The sequence below is a fragment of the Pongo abelii genome, chromosome 23, assembly GCF_028885655.2.
Source record: "Pongo abelii isolate AG06213 chromosome 23, NHGRI_mPonAbe1-v2.0_pri, whole genome shotgun sequence".
In the NCBI taxonomy this organism is placed as follows: Eukaryota; Metazoa; Chordata; class Mammalia; order Primates; family Hominidae; genus Pongo; species Pongo abelii.
In genome coordinates, this window is record NC_085929.1 from 48,570,141 (window position 1) to 48,586,230 (window position 16,090).

At 42.9% G+C, this 16,090-nt stretch overlaps 1 protein-coding gene and 1 pseudogene across 6 annotated transcripts in view; one reads left to right on the forward strand and one right to left on the reverse strand.

Annotated features, from left to right (window-relative positions):
* The window catches only part of SMDT1 (single-pass membrane protein with aspartate rich tail 1), a 60,232-nt gene that overhangs the window by 18,411 nt on the left and 25,731 nt on the right, over positions 1-16,090 (forward strand). The window contains exon 1 of one of the 6 annotated variants that reach the window (XM_054543559.1): positions 13,645-13,770. The exons of the other annotated variants lie outside the window; for them this stretch is intronic. The gene's annotated coding sequence lies outside the window, so the exon portion shown is untranslated. Of the gene's footprint in view, positions 1-13,644; positions 13,771-16,090 lie in introns of those variants that run through there. 6 annotated transcript variants of the gene reach the window in all.
* LOC100452446 (obg-like ATPase 1) lies at positions 12,745-14,104 on the reverse strand (annotated as a pseudogene).

Below are 16,090 nucleotides of genomic sequence, written 5' to 3' on the forward strand. Positions count from 1 at the left end.
AAGAAATTTTTGTCCACACAAAGACTTGTATGCAAATGTTCATAGCAGCATTATTCACCATAGCCAAAAACTAAAAACACCCAAATGGCTATCAGTTGATAAGTGGATAAACAGAAGGTGGTCTGTCACCCAGGCATGGTGGCTCATTCCTATAATCTCAGGATTGCTTGAGGCCAGGAGTTTGAGAACAGCTTGGGCAACGTAGTGAGACTGCATCTGTTGCGGGAAGTCAGGAACCCAGAACGGAGGGACCCGCTGAAGCCATGGCAGAAGAACATAAATTGTGAAGATTTCATGGACATTTATTAGTTCCCCAAATTAATACTTTTATAATTTTGTTACACCTGGCTTTACTGCAGTCTCTGAACATAAATTGTGAAGATTTCATGGACACATAACTTCCCCAATCAATAGCCTTGTGATTTCCTATTCCTGTCTTTAATCTCTTAATCCCGTCATCTTCGTAAGCTGAGGAGGATATATGTCGCCTCAGGAGCCTGTGATGATTGCATTAACTGCACAAATTGTAGAGCATGTGTGTTTGAACAAATGAAATCTGGGCACCTTGAAAAAAGAACAGGATAACAGCAATGTTCAGGGAACAAGAGAGATAACCTTAAATTCTGACTGCCGGTGAGCCGGGCGGAACAGAGCCATATTTCTCTTCTTTCAAAAGCAAATGGGAGAAATATCACTGAATTGTTTTTCTCAGCAAGGAATGTCCCTGAGAAAGAGAATGCGTCCCTGAGGGTACGCCTCTGAAATGGCCGCTTTGGGGATGGCCGTATTTTACAGTCACAGCTGTAGGGATGAAATAAGCCCCAGGCTCCCGTAGTGCTCCCAGGCTTATTAGGATGAGGATATTCCCACCTAATAAATTTTGGTCAGATCGGTTGTCTGCTCTCAAACCCTGTCTCCTGATAAGATGTTATCAGTGACAATGCATGCCAGAAACTTCATTAGCAATTTTAATTTCGCCCCGGTCCTGTGGTCCTGTGGTCCTGTGGTCCTGTGAACTCACCCTGCCTCCATTTGCCTTGTGATATCTTATTACCTTGTGAAGCACGTGATCTCTGTGACCCACACCCTATTCGTACACTCTCTCCCCTTTTGAAAATCGCTAATAAAAACTTGCTGGTTTTATGGCTCAGGGGGCATCACGGAACCTGCTGACATGTGATGTCTCCCCCGGACACCCAGCTTTAAAATTTATCTCTTTTGTACTCTGTCCCTTTATTTCTCAGACCGGCCGACACTTAGGGAAATAGAAAAGAACCTACGTGAAATATCAGGGGTGAATTTTGCCCGATAGCATCTCTACAAAAATTTGTTTAAGATAGCCAAGCATGGTGGTACGTGTCTATAGTCCCAGCTACTCGGGAGGCTGAGGTAGGAGGATTGCTTGAACCCAGGAGTTCGAGGCTACCATAAACTGATCCTACCACTGGACTCCAGCCTGGGTGACAAACAAACCTAAACAAAACACAAAATATGGTGATATGGTTTGGATATTTGTCCCTTCCGAATGTCATGTCGAAATGTCATCCCCAGTGTTGGAGTTGAAGCCTGGTGGAAGGTGAATGGATCATGGAGGCAGATCCCTCATGAACGGCTTAGCACCATCCCCTTGGTGATGAGTGAGTTCATCTGTAATCTGGTTGTTAAAGGTGTGTGGCATCTCCCGCTTTGCTCTCTTGCTCCTGCTGTCACCATGTGACATCCCTGCTCTCCCTTTTCCTTCTGCTGGGATTGGAAGCTTCCTGAGGCCCTCACCGGGAGCAGATGCTGGAGCCATGCTTGCACAGCCTGCAGAACTGAGTCAATTAAACCTCTTTTCTCTCGCTCTCTCTTTTTTTTTTTTTTTTTTTTGAGATGGAGTCTCGCTGTGTCGCCCAGGCTGGAGTGCGATGGCACGATCTCAGCTCACTGTACCCTCCGCCTCCCGGGTTCAAGTGATTCTCCTGCCTCAGCCTTCCAAGTAGCTGGGATTATAGGCGTGCACCACCATGCCCAGGAGACAGAGGTTGCAGTGAGCCAGAGATTGCACCACTGCCCTCCAGCCTGGGTGACAGAGCGAGACTCCGTCTCAGGAAAAAAAAAAAAGAAACTGCCAAATTGTTTTCCAGAATAACTGTATCATTTTACATTCTCATTGGCAATTCATGAGTGATCTAGTTTCTCCACATCCTCTTCTACATTTGGTGTAGCAACTTTTTACATTTAGCCATTTGGATAAGTGTACAGGGATAGCCCATTGTAGTTTTAGTTTGCATTTCCTTAATGGCTAGTGATATTGAACATCCTTTCCCAAGTTTATTTCCAATCTGTATATTCTCTTTACTGAAGTGCTTTTTCATGTCTTTTGCACATTTTTTATTTAGATTATTTATTTTTGAGTTTTGAGAGTTCTTAATATATTCTAGATACTAGTCCTTTATCAGATATGTAGTTTGCAAGTATTTTCTCCCAGTCTATGCCTTTTCATCCTCTGAACAGGGTCTTTCACGAGTAAAAGTGCTTAATTTTGATGAAATCTATTTTATTATTTTTCCTGTTATGGATTGTGCTTTTGGTGTCAAGACTAAAAATGCTTTGTGTAGCTCTAGGTCCAGAGATTTTCTCTTAAATGTTTGATGATTTACATTTAAGTCCATGGTTTGGTTTGCTTTTTGTTTTTTGTTTTTTGTTTTTTTTTGAGACAGAGTCTTACTCCCTCACCCAGGCTGGAGTGCAGTGGCATGATCTTGACTTACTGCAACCTCTGCCTCCGAGGTTCAAGTGATTCTAGTGTCTCATCCTCCAAAGTAGCTGGAATTATAGGTGCGCACCATCACGCCCAGCTAATTTTTGTATTTTTAGTAGAGACAAGGTTTCACCACGTTGGTCAGGCTGTTCTCGAACTCCTGACTTCAACTGATCTACCTGCCATGCTGGAATTACAGGCATGAGCCACTGCACCTTGCTGTAATTTTTGTATATAATGTAAGACTTAGTTCAAGGTTCATTTTCTTGCCTATGAATATCTGATTACTCCAGAACCATTTGTCGAAAAGCCATTTTTCCTCCATTGAATTGCATCAGCACCTTTATAAAAAACCAATTGGGCATATTAGTTGGTGACAAATTCTCTTAGTTTTCCTTCCTTTGAGAATTTTCCAATTTCCCCCAGCATTTTTGAAGGATATTTTCATTGGATATAGGATTCTGAGTTGATAGTTTTTTTAACAATGGAAAAGTGTTGTGTCACTTCTTTCTGGTTTCTATTGTCTCTGATGAGAAATAAGCTGTCATTCAAATTATTTTTTCTATATAAGTAACATATTGTTTTCCTCTGGCTACTTTCAAAAAATTTTTTTGTTTTGTTTTCAGAAGTTTGACTATAATGTGTCTTGGTGTGAACTTCTTTGGGTTTATCCCAATTGGAATTCTCTCAGCTTCTTGAGTCTATTTTATGCATTTTGCCAAGTAGGAAAGTTTTCTTTGAATATTTGTTCATTTGATTATTTATTTATTAATGTATTTTTTTGAGACAGGGTCTTGCTCTGTTACCCAGGCTGGAGTACAGTGGCAGAATCATGGCTCACTGCAACCTAGACCTTCCAGGCTCAAGCATTCCTCCCACTTCAATCCCTAGAGTAGCTGGGACCACAGGTGTGCACCACCACACTCATTTTTTTTTTTTTTGAGGCGGAGTCTCGCTCTTTCACCAGGCTGGAGTGCAGTGGCATGATCTCGGCTCACTGCAATGTCTGCCTTCCAGATTCCAGTGATTCTCCTGCCTCAGCCTCCTGAGCAGCTGGGATTACAGGTGCCCGCCACCATGCCTGGCTAATTTTTGAATTTTTGGTAGAGACGGGGTTTCACCAAGTTGCCCAGGATGATCTCAATCTCTTGACCTCGTGATCTGCCTGCCTTGGCCTCCCAAAGTGCTGGGATTACAGGCGTGAGCCACCACGCCCGGCCCCCTCCTATGTTGTCCAGGCTGGCCTCAAACCCCTGGGCTCAAGCAATCCTTCTGCCTCTGCCTGGGATTACAGGGATGAGCTATCATGCCCCACTCTGATCTTTTATTAATAGTCTCACAGGCCCTGAGGTTGTGTTTATTATTTGTTTCTTTTCTTTTCTTCTTCTTTTTTTTTTTGTTGAGATGGAGTCTCGCTCTGTCGCCCAGGCTGGAGTACAGTGGCATGATCTTGGCTTACTGCAAGCTCTGCCTCCCGGGTTCACGCCATTCTCCTGCCTCAGCCTCCCGAGTAGCTGGGACTACAGGCGCCCACCACCATGCTCGGCTAATTTCGTTTTTGTATTTTTAGTAGAGATGGGGTTTCACCGTGTTAGCCAGGGATGGTCTCGATCTCCTGACCCCATGATCCGCCCACCTCAGCCTCCCAAAGTGCTGGGGTTACAGGTTTGAGCCACTGTACCCGGCCTCTTTTCTTTTCTCTTTTCTTTCTTGTTTACTTTTTCCAGTCCATTTTCTCTCTGTTGTTCAGATTGGGTATTTTCTGTTGTCCTGTCTTCCAGTTAACTGCTTGTGTTGTCCTCTTTTACACTTTTGAGCCCATTCACTGAGCTTTTTATTTCAGTTGTTGTATTTTCTATTTCTAAAATTTCTATCTGATTCCTCCTTATATCTCCTATTTCTATGCTGAGACTATTTTTTATTTTTTCAACATGTTCATAACTGTATTTTTTTTTTTTTTTTTGAGATGGAGTCTCACTCTGTCACCCAGGCTGAAGTGCAGTGGCACGATCTCGGTGCACTGCAACCTCTGCCTCCCAGGTTCAAAAGATTCTCCTGCCTCAGGCTCCCGGGTAGCTGGAATTACAGGCATGCACCACCACACCCAGCTAATTTTTGTACTTTTTGTAGAGACGGGGTTTCACCACGTTGCCCAGGCTTGTCTCTAACTCCTGGACTCAAGCAACCAACCTGACTTGGCCTCTCAAAGTGCTAGGATTACAGGCATGAGCCACTGTGCCCGGCCTGAGTTGCATTCCTCTGTGAATTTTAGAAAAAGCAATCAATTTCAACAAGAAAATTGCTGGAATTTTTATTGATTACACTGAATCTATAGATTAATTTGGGAGGAACTGACATCTTTAAAATGTTGAGTCTTCTGATTCATGACCATGGTATGGCTCTTCATTCATTTAGATCATCTTTAATTTCTCTCAGCAATGTTTTGTAGTGATTAGTGTATGATTTTGCATGTAGCTTTTGTTATATTTTTTGTCTATGTATTTTATATTTTGGATGCTGTTACAACTGGTTTTTAAGAAGTTTTAATTCCCAATTGTTTATTCCTATTATATAGCAATATAATTGATTTTAATACAGTGATCTTGCATCCTTCAGCCTTGTTACCTGTAGTTGCTTTTTGGATGATCCCACAGGATTTTACACACAATCATGTTATTTGAAAATAGAGTTTTATTTCTTTTTTTCCAATCTGATTGCCTTTTACTTCTCTTTTTTGACTTAGTTCACTGGCTAGAGCTTCTAACACAATATCATACAGAAGTGATGAGGGTAGACCGGGTGTGGTGGCTCATGCCTGTAATCCCAGCACTTTGGGAGGCCAAGGCAGGCGGATCACCTGAAGTCAGGAGTTCGAGACCAGCCTGACCAACATGGTGAAACCCCTGTCTCTACTAAAAATACAAAAATTAGCTTGGCATGATGGTGCACACCTATAATTCCAGCTACTTGGGAGGCTGAGGCAGGAGAATCGCTTGAACCTGAGAGGCAGAGGTTGCAGTGAGCTGAGATCATGCCGTTGCACTCCAGCCTGGGTGACAGAACGAGACTCTGCCTCAAAAAAAAAAAAAAAAGAAAGCAATGAGGGCAGACTTTTTTTTGCCTTAAATTAAGACATTCCTGGCCAGATGTGGTGGCTCATGTCTGTAATGCCAATACTTTGGGAGGCCAAGGTGGGTGGATCACCTGAGATCAGGAATTTGAGACCAGCCTGGCCAACATGGTGAAACCCCGTCTCTACTAGAAATACAAAAATTAGCTGGGCGTGGTGGCGGGCGCCGGTAATCCTAGCTATTTGGGAGGCTGAGGTAGGAGAATCACTTAAACCTGGGAGGTGGAGGTTGTAGTGAGCCAAGATTGTGCCCTTGCACTATAGCCTGGGTGACAAGAGTGAAAGTCTGTCTCAAAAAAATAAATAAATAAAATAAAAATAAATAAATAAATAAATTAAGACATTTCTGAACTTAGGAGCAAAGCATTTAGTATTTTACCATTGAATATGTTGCTAGCTGTAGGTTTTTTGCAGATACCCCTCATTGGATTGAAAATGTTTCCATGAATTCCTCGTTTGCTGGGAATTTTCTTTTCTTTGAGGATCAGATGTTGATTTTGTGAAATATATTTTATGCATCTATTGATATAATCATGTAATTTTTCTTTTTCTGTCTGTTAATATGGTTAATTTCATTTATTGATTTTTGAATGTTGAACCAACCTTGCATTCCTGGGAGTAAATGCTATAGATAATGTTGTATATATTTACATATTATTTTCAATGTGATAAGATTTTGTTAATATTTGCATCTGTGTTTATGAGGGTGTTAATCTGTATCATCTTTCCCTGCTTTTTTGTTTGTTTGTTTGTTTTTGAGATGGAGTCTTGGTCTGTTGCCCAGGCTAGAGTGCAGTGGCACGATCTTGGCTCACTGCAACCTCTGCCTCCTGGGTTCAAGTGATTTCCCTGCCTGAGCCTCCTGAGTAGCTGGCATTACAGGTGCTTGCCACTATGCCCAGCTAAGTTTTGTATTTTTAGTAGAGATGGGGTTTCACCATGTTGGTCAGGCTGGACTCGAACTCCCGACCTCAAGTGATCTGCCTGCCTCAGCCTCCCAAAGTGCTGGGATTACAGGTGTGAGCCACCGTGCCTGGCCCATTAAGGTGCATATGTATTTAGGATTGCAATATTTTCCTGCTGGACTGATCTTTTTTTTTTTTTTTTTTGAGACAGAGTCTTGCACTGTCTGCCCAGGCTGGAGTGCAGTGGCGTGATCTCAGCTCTCATCTCACTGCAAGCTCCGCCTCCTGGGTTGACGCCATTTTCCTGCCTCAGCCTCCCGAGTAGCTGGGACTACAGGTGCCCACTACCACACCCAGCTAATTTTTTTGTATTTTTAGTAGAGACAGGGTTTCACCGTGTTAGCCAGGATGGTCTCGATCTCCTGACCTCATGATCTGCCCATCTTGGCCTCCCAAAGTGCTGGGATTACAGGTGTGAGCCACTGCACCCAGGTGGACTGATCTTTTATCGTTATGTAATGTCCCTTTTTGTCTTTTTTTTTTTTTTTGAGACAGAGTCTCACTCTGTTGCCCAGGCTGGAGTGCAGTGGCGCAATCTCGGTTCACTGCAAGCTCTGCCTCCTGGGTTCACACCATTCTCCTGCCTCAGCCTCCAGAGTAGCTGGGGCTACAGGCGCCCACCATCACGCCCAGCTAATTTTTTTTGTATTTTTTAGTAGAGACGGGGTTTCACCATGTTAGCCAGGATGGTCTCGATCTCCTGACCTCATGATCCGCCTGCCTTGGCCTCCCAGAGTGCTGGGATTACAGGTGTGAGCCACCACCCCTGGCCCCTTTTTGTCTTTTTTTAACTGTTGTTGCTTTAAAGTCTGTTTGTGTGATATGGGAATAGCTACTCGGAAAGGCATGGTGGCTCACGCCTGTAATCCCAGCACTTTGGGAGGCTGAGGCAGGCAGATCACAAGGTCGGGAGATGGAGACCATCCTTGCCAACATTGTGAAACCCCATCTCTACTAAAAATACAAAAATTAGCTGGGTGTGGTGGCATGTGCCTGTAGTCCCAGCTACTTGGGAGGCTGAGGCAGGAGAATCGCTTGAACTCAGGAGGCAGAGGTTGCAGTGAGCCAAGATAGCGCCACTGCATTCCAGCCTGGCAGCAGAGCAAGACTCAGTCTCAGAAAAATAAAACAAAAGAAAACAAAACAAAAACCATAGCTACTCTTGGCCGGCTCACGTCTATAATCCTAGCACTTTGGGAGGCCAAGGCAGGCAGATCATGAGGTCAGGAGATCGAGACCATCCTGGCTAACACGGTGAAACCCTGTCTCTACTAAAAATACAAAAAATTTAGCTGGGCATGGTGGCACATGCCTGCAGTCCCAGCTACTTGGGAGGCTGAGGCAAGAGAATCGTTTGAACCCAGGAGGCAGAGGTTGCAGTGAGCTGAGATCGCGCCACTGCACTCCAGCCTGGGCAACAGAGCGAGACTCCATCTCAAAGAAAAAAAAAAAAAGAATAGCTACTCTTGGCTTGCTTTTGGTTTCCATTTGCATGCAGTATCTTTTTCTACCCCTTTACCTTAAGTTTACCTGAGTCCCTATGCATTAGATGAGTCTCTTGAAGACAGCAGATGGTTGGTTGGTGAATTTTATCCATTCTGTATCTTTTGAGTGGAGCATTCAGGCCATTTACATTCAATGTTAGTATTGAATTATGAGACAGTGTTTTATTCATAGTGATAGTTGGTGCTTTTTTTTAATTGTGTTATTGTTTTATAAGCCTTTTAAAACATATACTTAAAGGAGGTTCTATTTTTGTTTCAAGATTTAGAACTCCTTTTGACATTTCTTGTAGTGCTGGCTTGCTAGTGGCAAATTCTCTCAGCATTTATTTGTCTGAAAAAGACTTTATCTCTCCTCATTTGTGAAGCATAGTTTTGCTGGATACAAAATTCTTGGCTGGCAATTATTTTGTTTGAGGAGGCTAAAGATAGGACCCCAATCCCTTCTGGCTTATGGGGTTTCTGCTGAGAAATCTGCTGTTAATCTGATAGGTTTTCCATTGTAGGTTCCCTGATGCTTTTGCCTCATGGCTCTGAAGATCTGTCCCTTCATCTTGACTTTGGATAAGCTGATGACTGTGTGCCTAGGTAATTATCTTTTTGCAATGAATTTTTCAGGTGTTCTTTGAGCTTCTTGTATTTAGATGTCTAGATCTCTGGTGAGGGCAAGGAACTTTTCCTTGATTATTCCCTCAAATAAGCTTTCTAAATGTTTAGATTTCTCTTCTTCCTGAGGAACACCAATTATTCTTAGATCTGGCTGTTTAACATAATCCCAAATTTCTTGGAAGCTTTGTTCATTTTTAAAAATTCTTTTTGGCTGGGCGCAGTGGCTCACACCTGTAATTCCAGCACTTTGGGAGGCCGAGGCAGGCAGATCACAAGGTCAGGAGATTGAGACCGTCCTGGCTAACACGGTGAAACCCCATCTCTACTAAAAATACAAAAAATTAGCCAGGTGTGGTGGTGGGCGCCTGTAGTCCCAGCTACTTGGGAGGCTGAGGTAGGAGAATGGTATGAACCCAGGAGGCGGAGCTTGCAGTGAGCCGAGATCACGCCACTGCACTCCATCCAGCCTGGGCAGCAGAGCGAGACTGTCTCAAAAAAAAAAAAAATTCTTTTTTATTTGTCTTTGTCTGGTTGAGTTACTTCAAATGCTTTGTCTTCAAGCTCTGAAGTTCTTTCTTCTACTTGTTGGAGATAAATGCTCAGTGCCACAAAGTGAAACCAGCACTCAGGCAAAAGTTTTCTCAGCAAGGCAATTTACTTTTGCAGAAGGGTGCTGCTTGTGTCAGTCACGATTGCAAGAGCACACTGAACAAAGGAAAGCAGGGGTTTTTATTCCTAATGCAGTCCCTGCCTCTTTGTCATTCCTCCATGGGCTGTGGTTGGACCACACAATCTAAACTGACCCAATTGGCTATTTGTGAATCCTTTCCCAAATAAGGAAGGGAAGGGAAATGTGAGTTACAGTGGTGGGACGTGCGGTTTCAAAGGGAGGAACGGGTGAAGAGCAGGTAACCAAGGGAACAGATGTGAGTTATTGATTAGGGCTGACAGGAAAGTTGTTTACAGTTACAGTAACTAGGGGCAAGGAGGCATAAAGAACAAGAAAGTTGAGTTTGAGAACAAAGACCAAGGAAGTTAACAGGCTAAACCTTTGAAGAAGAATTTTATTGTATCCTACAATTTCCCCCTTTTAATTTTTATAGTTCTTCCTCTTCAAACCTTTTTAAGATGTCTTGGCTTTGCTGTTTGACTTGATCGTCTGAAAGGAAAAGCTTATCTGAATAAGGTGGAGGAGAGCTAAGGGAGGTTTTAGTAAGTGCTGTTTCTATAAGCCTTTGTACTAGCCCATGGATGCATGGTATGACACAACACCCAACAAGAATGAGTACACCTATTACGACTGCAAGAGAAGTAAAAATTGAGGCTATGATTCCTTTCCATTTACCAAGCCACCTGTCTAGCCATCCTGAAGAAGGGTTATTGACTCCAGAATTTTTAGCTAATTCATTAGATAAAATGGTAAGTCCTTGTAAGGCTTTTGTTATGCTCCCATCTGGGGCAGTATGGTTCGGGATGAAGATATGACACTGAGTTTTAATCATAACACAAACTCTACCTTTTTCAGCTAATATCATGCCTAGGGCCATTCTGTTTTCCCAAGCCATCTGGCTGGTCGGCCCTAACTGCTCAGCTATTCCTTTGACAGCATCCCTGGTATAATTAATAAACTGCTGTTGGTTATAATAGATGTAATTTATACAGTCTACATTTTTATTAATAGTTACCCATGGAAATATTGATTCAAATACTGCAGACTATTTGGTCCCGGGCTTTTAATTTCTCAGGTACTCCCCATGGGACTCCAATTGCATCTAAATAAACTTGAGAGTCAAAAAACCTATAAGGGGCTTCTCTTGTTTTATGGTGTTGTGGCTTTTCTTTTTCTGGTTGATGAAATGCCAGGGTGAAAGGGATAGCCAACTGGACAAGAGTGCAAGTACTACTCCAGTTACTTGGCAGAGTGTCCAGTAAGGGTCTGCCACAATTCCAGCATACATCTGCTTGAGGATGACTAAGGGCAGACTGATGGGTAAGATCTTGGAAAGGCTTAAGCTCACTGCATCCTGTTAAGCTTCCAAGGAACACCAAGTTTTCCCCTTGTCATGAGAGACAGGAGGTGAAATTGACGTTGGGAGACGGAAGCTGGATGGCCCTCTGGGGCTGACCTGCAGGATGTTGAACTTTGGGATAGAGCAGAGAGAGAGCTTGGCATGATTGATTGCCCCAAGCTATAGAATCCTGGAAGAGAGCTACCATGCTGCCCATACCTGGTTGACTGGGGGACCATCCGAGTGGAAAGGGGTCAGTCTGGGTCTCTGGCCGGCCGTGAGCACAAGCATAACAATTGCTTTTGTTTCATGTGTGGACAGAATATTTGATCCATTCCAACCAGGCATTTGCATCTTGATATTTTGTTTCAATTGCTAAAGTTTGCCTTAGATCATTTACTTCTACAATATCTACTTTAGTCTTATCATTGGGTATAGAAGGTATGGCAGTCTGATTAGAAGAAGACTTAGAAGGAGAAGAGAGGGAAGGGGGTGAAGAGGATGAGGGATTAATAAAATGCATTTCAAAAGACCCTATGAGGTCTGTGCCGTATTGGTCCCTATGCCATGGAAGCGACTCAAAGGTCTAGAGGGTCGGTAGAGGCCGGAGTGAGAGTAGAAATCTGCACTGGATTACATTGGTTATACTGAAAATCGAGGGGAGGGGTGCTTCCTTTAGTAAAGTGAATGTATGGTTTTAAGTATATACAGCCACATGTTGATGAGGTCCAGCCTTGATACTCAGTTGTCCACAGAACACCATTCCAGCTATGGCAGACCTGTTTCCCTGTATTTGATGAGAAGCAAGAGTCTTGGTAGGGGGAGCCTCTTATTTTAAAGCGGCAGAGATACTTTTCTGAGGCTGAGAGTTGCCTTTGACTTTGGAGATCTCTGCAGGGTATGACTAAACAGGCATCAAACATAATAACTTGGGGTGAGTTTGATTTAGTTACATTGATAACAAGGTGGTCAGCAACAGAATGAGGAAAGAAGAAAGAGTAATAGAATAGATGAAAGAGAGTTAAACTTGTCTTAGCTTTAGTTTGAGGGGGTTTTCCCCTGGGATAATGGCCCATGACTCTGGAGGTGGCAGTGCTTTCTTGACTCGGGTGTGATGGGTCTATCCTTTTTCTGCTGTCCGGACTGCAGTTTCAGTGGTTAGAAGCACCAGGTAAGGTCCTTCCCTGGCTGGCTCAAGTTTCTCCTCTTTTCAGCTCTTGATAAGGACGTGATCCCCAGGCTGATGTTGATGTACTGGGAACTCCAGAGGCAGAGCCTGTGCTAGGAGACCTTTGGTTTTAAGAAAAGAGAAAGTAGGGGAGAGACCAAGAATGTAATTCCTGAGGAACTGGTCTTTTTGGAACATCAGCAGTGGAGTGTAAATAAGGCAATCCATAGAGCATCTCATAAGGGGAAAGGCAAGTATCTTTTTGAGGAGCAGTTTGGATTCTTTTTTTTTTTTTTTTTTTTTGGTTTTGTCAAATGTTTTATTGAGTGTAGACATCTGGAGTACTATAAAACATGCATTATCTGTAGATTCAAAAAGGAGCAAGCCACATTGTCCTCACTGTCAAATGTGTTAGGCTTGGCATACATGATGGAGATTAATGAAGTATCATGAGAGTAATATGGTTCCTGAAAAGCTTCTACAATTTGGAGTAGGATCTTAATCCTGTGAAAAGCAAAGGTATTCACATTTAGTGAACTTGCATTTCATTGGGGGGGGGGGAGGGTACACAGTATTTTAATTTTAAAACAAAAATAATTTGTTTGTCAAAGATTCCCATCTCCCCAACTTTATTTGTCCCGTTGGTTTTCAGAAATTTTAATTTAAAAAAAATCAGATGCCTTTTGGAAGTTGTATGTTTATCTGAGCAATAACTAAATTTTATTTCTTCTTCGGTTGTTGAGGTGTGTTAAATTTGAAGAAGATAATATCTCCATCTTCAACAATATAATTTCTGCCTTGTTGTCTGTACTTTCCAGCAGCCTTGACTGCATTTTCAGAACCTTCCTCTTTAAGATCTTCGTATTTCATTACTTCAGCCATAATGAATCCCTTTTCAAAATCTGTGTGAATCTTTCCTGCAGCCTGAGGAGCCTTAGTCCCTTTCCTGATGGTCCACGCACGCACTTCATCTGGGCCTGCAGTGAAAAAGTATTCTAGTTGGAGTGCTGCAAACCCAGCCTTAATGATCTTTGGCAAAGCACTTTGTGTCATGTTCGCTTCCAGATACTTCTGTCTCTCCTCAGCACTAAATTCTTGCAACTTGAGTTCCAAGGCCCCACTAAAAGGAATGACCAAGGCACCTGGGTCATACTTGTCCACCCACTCTTTAATTTTTATCAACCATTTGTTTTTCTTTCTTTTTCAGAAAGATTAACCAAGTAGACCATTGGTTTTGAAGTCAAAAATAAGTGTTTATTCAACACTTCAATCTCTTTGTCATTCCAATCATGATAGAAGTGAACAGGTTTCTTTTGATCTATAACCCAGGATTTTACTTTGCACATTATATCGTATTTAGGTTTTAGTTTTTTATCTCCTCCTCTCACAGCCACCTTTTCTAGTTTATCTATAATGGACCTAATCATTTCCTCATCTTTAAGCTGAAGCTCTTCATGTATTATTTCTATATCTCGAACAGGATCTACACTTTCTTCAACATGCGTGATATCATCATCTTGAAAAGCACGTGTTAGATGAAAGATGCCATCACAAGCACTAAAATGAGATAAAAAAGCATTCCCCAGGCCCTGCCCATTGTGAGCTCCTTTCACAAGGCCAGCAATATCCACTACATTTAGAAAGGTAGGAATTTTGCTTGCTGGTTTGTGATGTTGGCAAAGAAAGTCAAACCTTTCATCTGGCACAGGTACTCTGCTCTCATTAGGATCAATAGTGCAGAATGGAAGTTTTCTGCTGAAGTCTGACTATTGGTTAATACATTGAAGAAAGTAGATTTCCCAACATTTGGCAATCCAACAATACCAATTTTCAGTGAGTTTCCAAATCTTCCAATAATTGGGGGTGGTTTAATTCCATCACCTCCCTTTTTAGGGGGTATCGTGCTCGGCCTGGGCTGTGACATGGGGTCCCAGCGGCAGCGAGAGAAAGGTCCTGCCGGCAGCCAGAGGCGGGGAGGAAGGAGGAGAGAACGCAGGCCTGGCCCCTCCGCCGAGCGGCACAAGACAGAAACGCAGTTTGGATTCTTAACAAGGCAATAGGAAGACATTTGGTCCATGGCAACCGAATCTATAGAACTAACTTGGTTAAGTGGTTCTTTAAGGTCTGATTCATCCTTTCTACTCTCCCTGATGAAGGTGAGTGCCAAGGAGTATGATATTTCCATCTAATGTCTAGCACTTAGAATAGCTTTTTAATGATATGTACTATGAAATAGGTTTCACTGTCTGAGTCAATATTTTCTATTAGCCCAAACCTGGGCACTATATTTTCGATTAATGCTTTAACTACATTATTGGCCATTGCATTTGAAAAGGGAATAGCTTCGACCCAGTGAGTGAGGTGATCTGCTATTACTAAGTACTTTAGGCGACCGATTGGGGGCATTTCAGTGTAGTCAGTTTGAACACTTTGGAATGGTCTTAGCCCTGAATCCCTCCCCGCCCAGGGATGATTTCTTTATAACTTGTTTGTTGGTTTTCTTAAATATTAAGCAACTATCCGTAACCTGTTTGGCTAGGGTATACACCCATAAACCCTGAGAACTATGTCACACATGGTTTGGGGTCCCCAGTGGGTCCCTTGATGCAAATGGGTAGGATTTCTCTCATGAGGGGTTTGAATAGCATTTCTCTTGGATCTGGTAACACCTATTTTCCCTCTGAGTTTTCTTTGGCTCCATTTTGAAGGGGTGGGTTGCCCCTCCACACCTGTGGGTGTTTCTTGTTAGGTGAAACGAGAGACTTGGAAAAGAAAAAGACACAGAGACAAAGTATAGAGAAAGAAATAAGGGGACCCAGGGGACAAGCGTTCAGCATATGGAGGATCCCGCCAGCCTCTGAGTTCCCTTAGTATTTATTGATCATTCTTGGGTGTCTCTCGGAGAGGGGGATGTGGCAGGGTCATAGGATAATAGTGGAGAGAAGGTCAGCAGATAAACACGTGAACAAAGGTCTCTGCATCATAGACAAGGTAAAGAATTAAGTGCTGTGCTTTAGATATGCATACACACAAACATCTCAATGCTTTACAGAGCAGTATTGTTGCCCGCATGTCCCACCTCCAGCCCTAAGGCGGTTTTCCCTTATCTCAGTAGATGGAACATATACTGGGTTTTATACTGAGACATTCCATTGCCCAGGGACGGGCAGGAGACAGATGCCTTCCTCTTGTCTCAACTGCAAAGAGGCATGCCTTCCTCTTATACTAATCCTCCTCAGCACAGACCCTTTACGGGTGTTGGGCTGGGGGACGGTCAGGTCTTTCCCTTCCCACGAGGCCATATTTTAGACTATCACATGGGGAGAAACCTTGGACAATACCTGGCTTTCCTAGGCAGAGGTCCCTGCGGCCTTCCGCAGTTTGTGTCCTTGGGTACTTGAGATTAGGGAGTGGTGATGACTCTTAACCAGCATGCTGCCTTCAAGCATCTGTTTAACAAAGCACATCTTGCACAGCCCTTAATCCATTTAACCCTGAGTTGACACAGCACATGTTTCAGAGAGCACGGGGTTGGGGGTAAGGTTATAGATTAACAGCATCTCAAGGTAGAATAATTTTTCTTAGTACAGAACAAAATGGAGTCTTCTATGTCTACTTCTTTCTACACAGACACAGTAACAATCTGATCTCTCTTTCTTTTCCCCACACCATTTTTATTAATTTTTCATTTTCTGCAGCAGACAAGGTAGGGGTTGCAGCAGGGGGAGGAAGACAAGGGGTTAAGTGAAAGATAGGTGTTTCAGATGAAATGGCAGCCTGTTTAGCCACTTGATCTGCAAGGTTATTTCCCTGACTTGTAAAGGAAAAGTCGTTTTGGTGTCCAGGGACATGTACAATGGCTATTTCTTCTGGCAACTGGAGATTGTTTAAAACATGGACGATTAGCTCTTCGTGGGTAAGGTATTTTGGCCTTTAGTTTTTTGTTTGTTTGTTTTTTGGTATT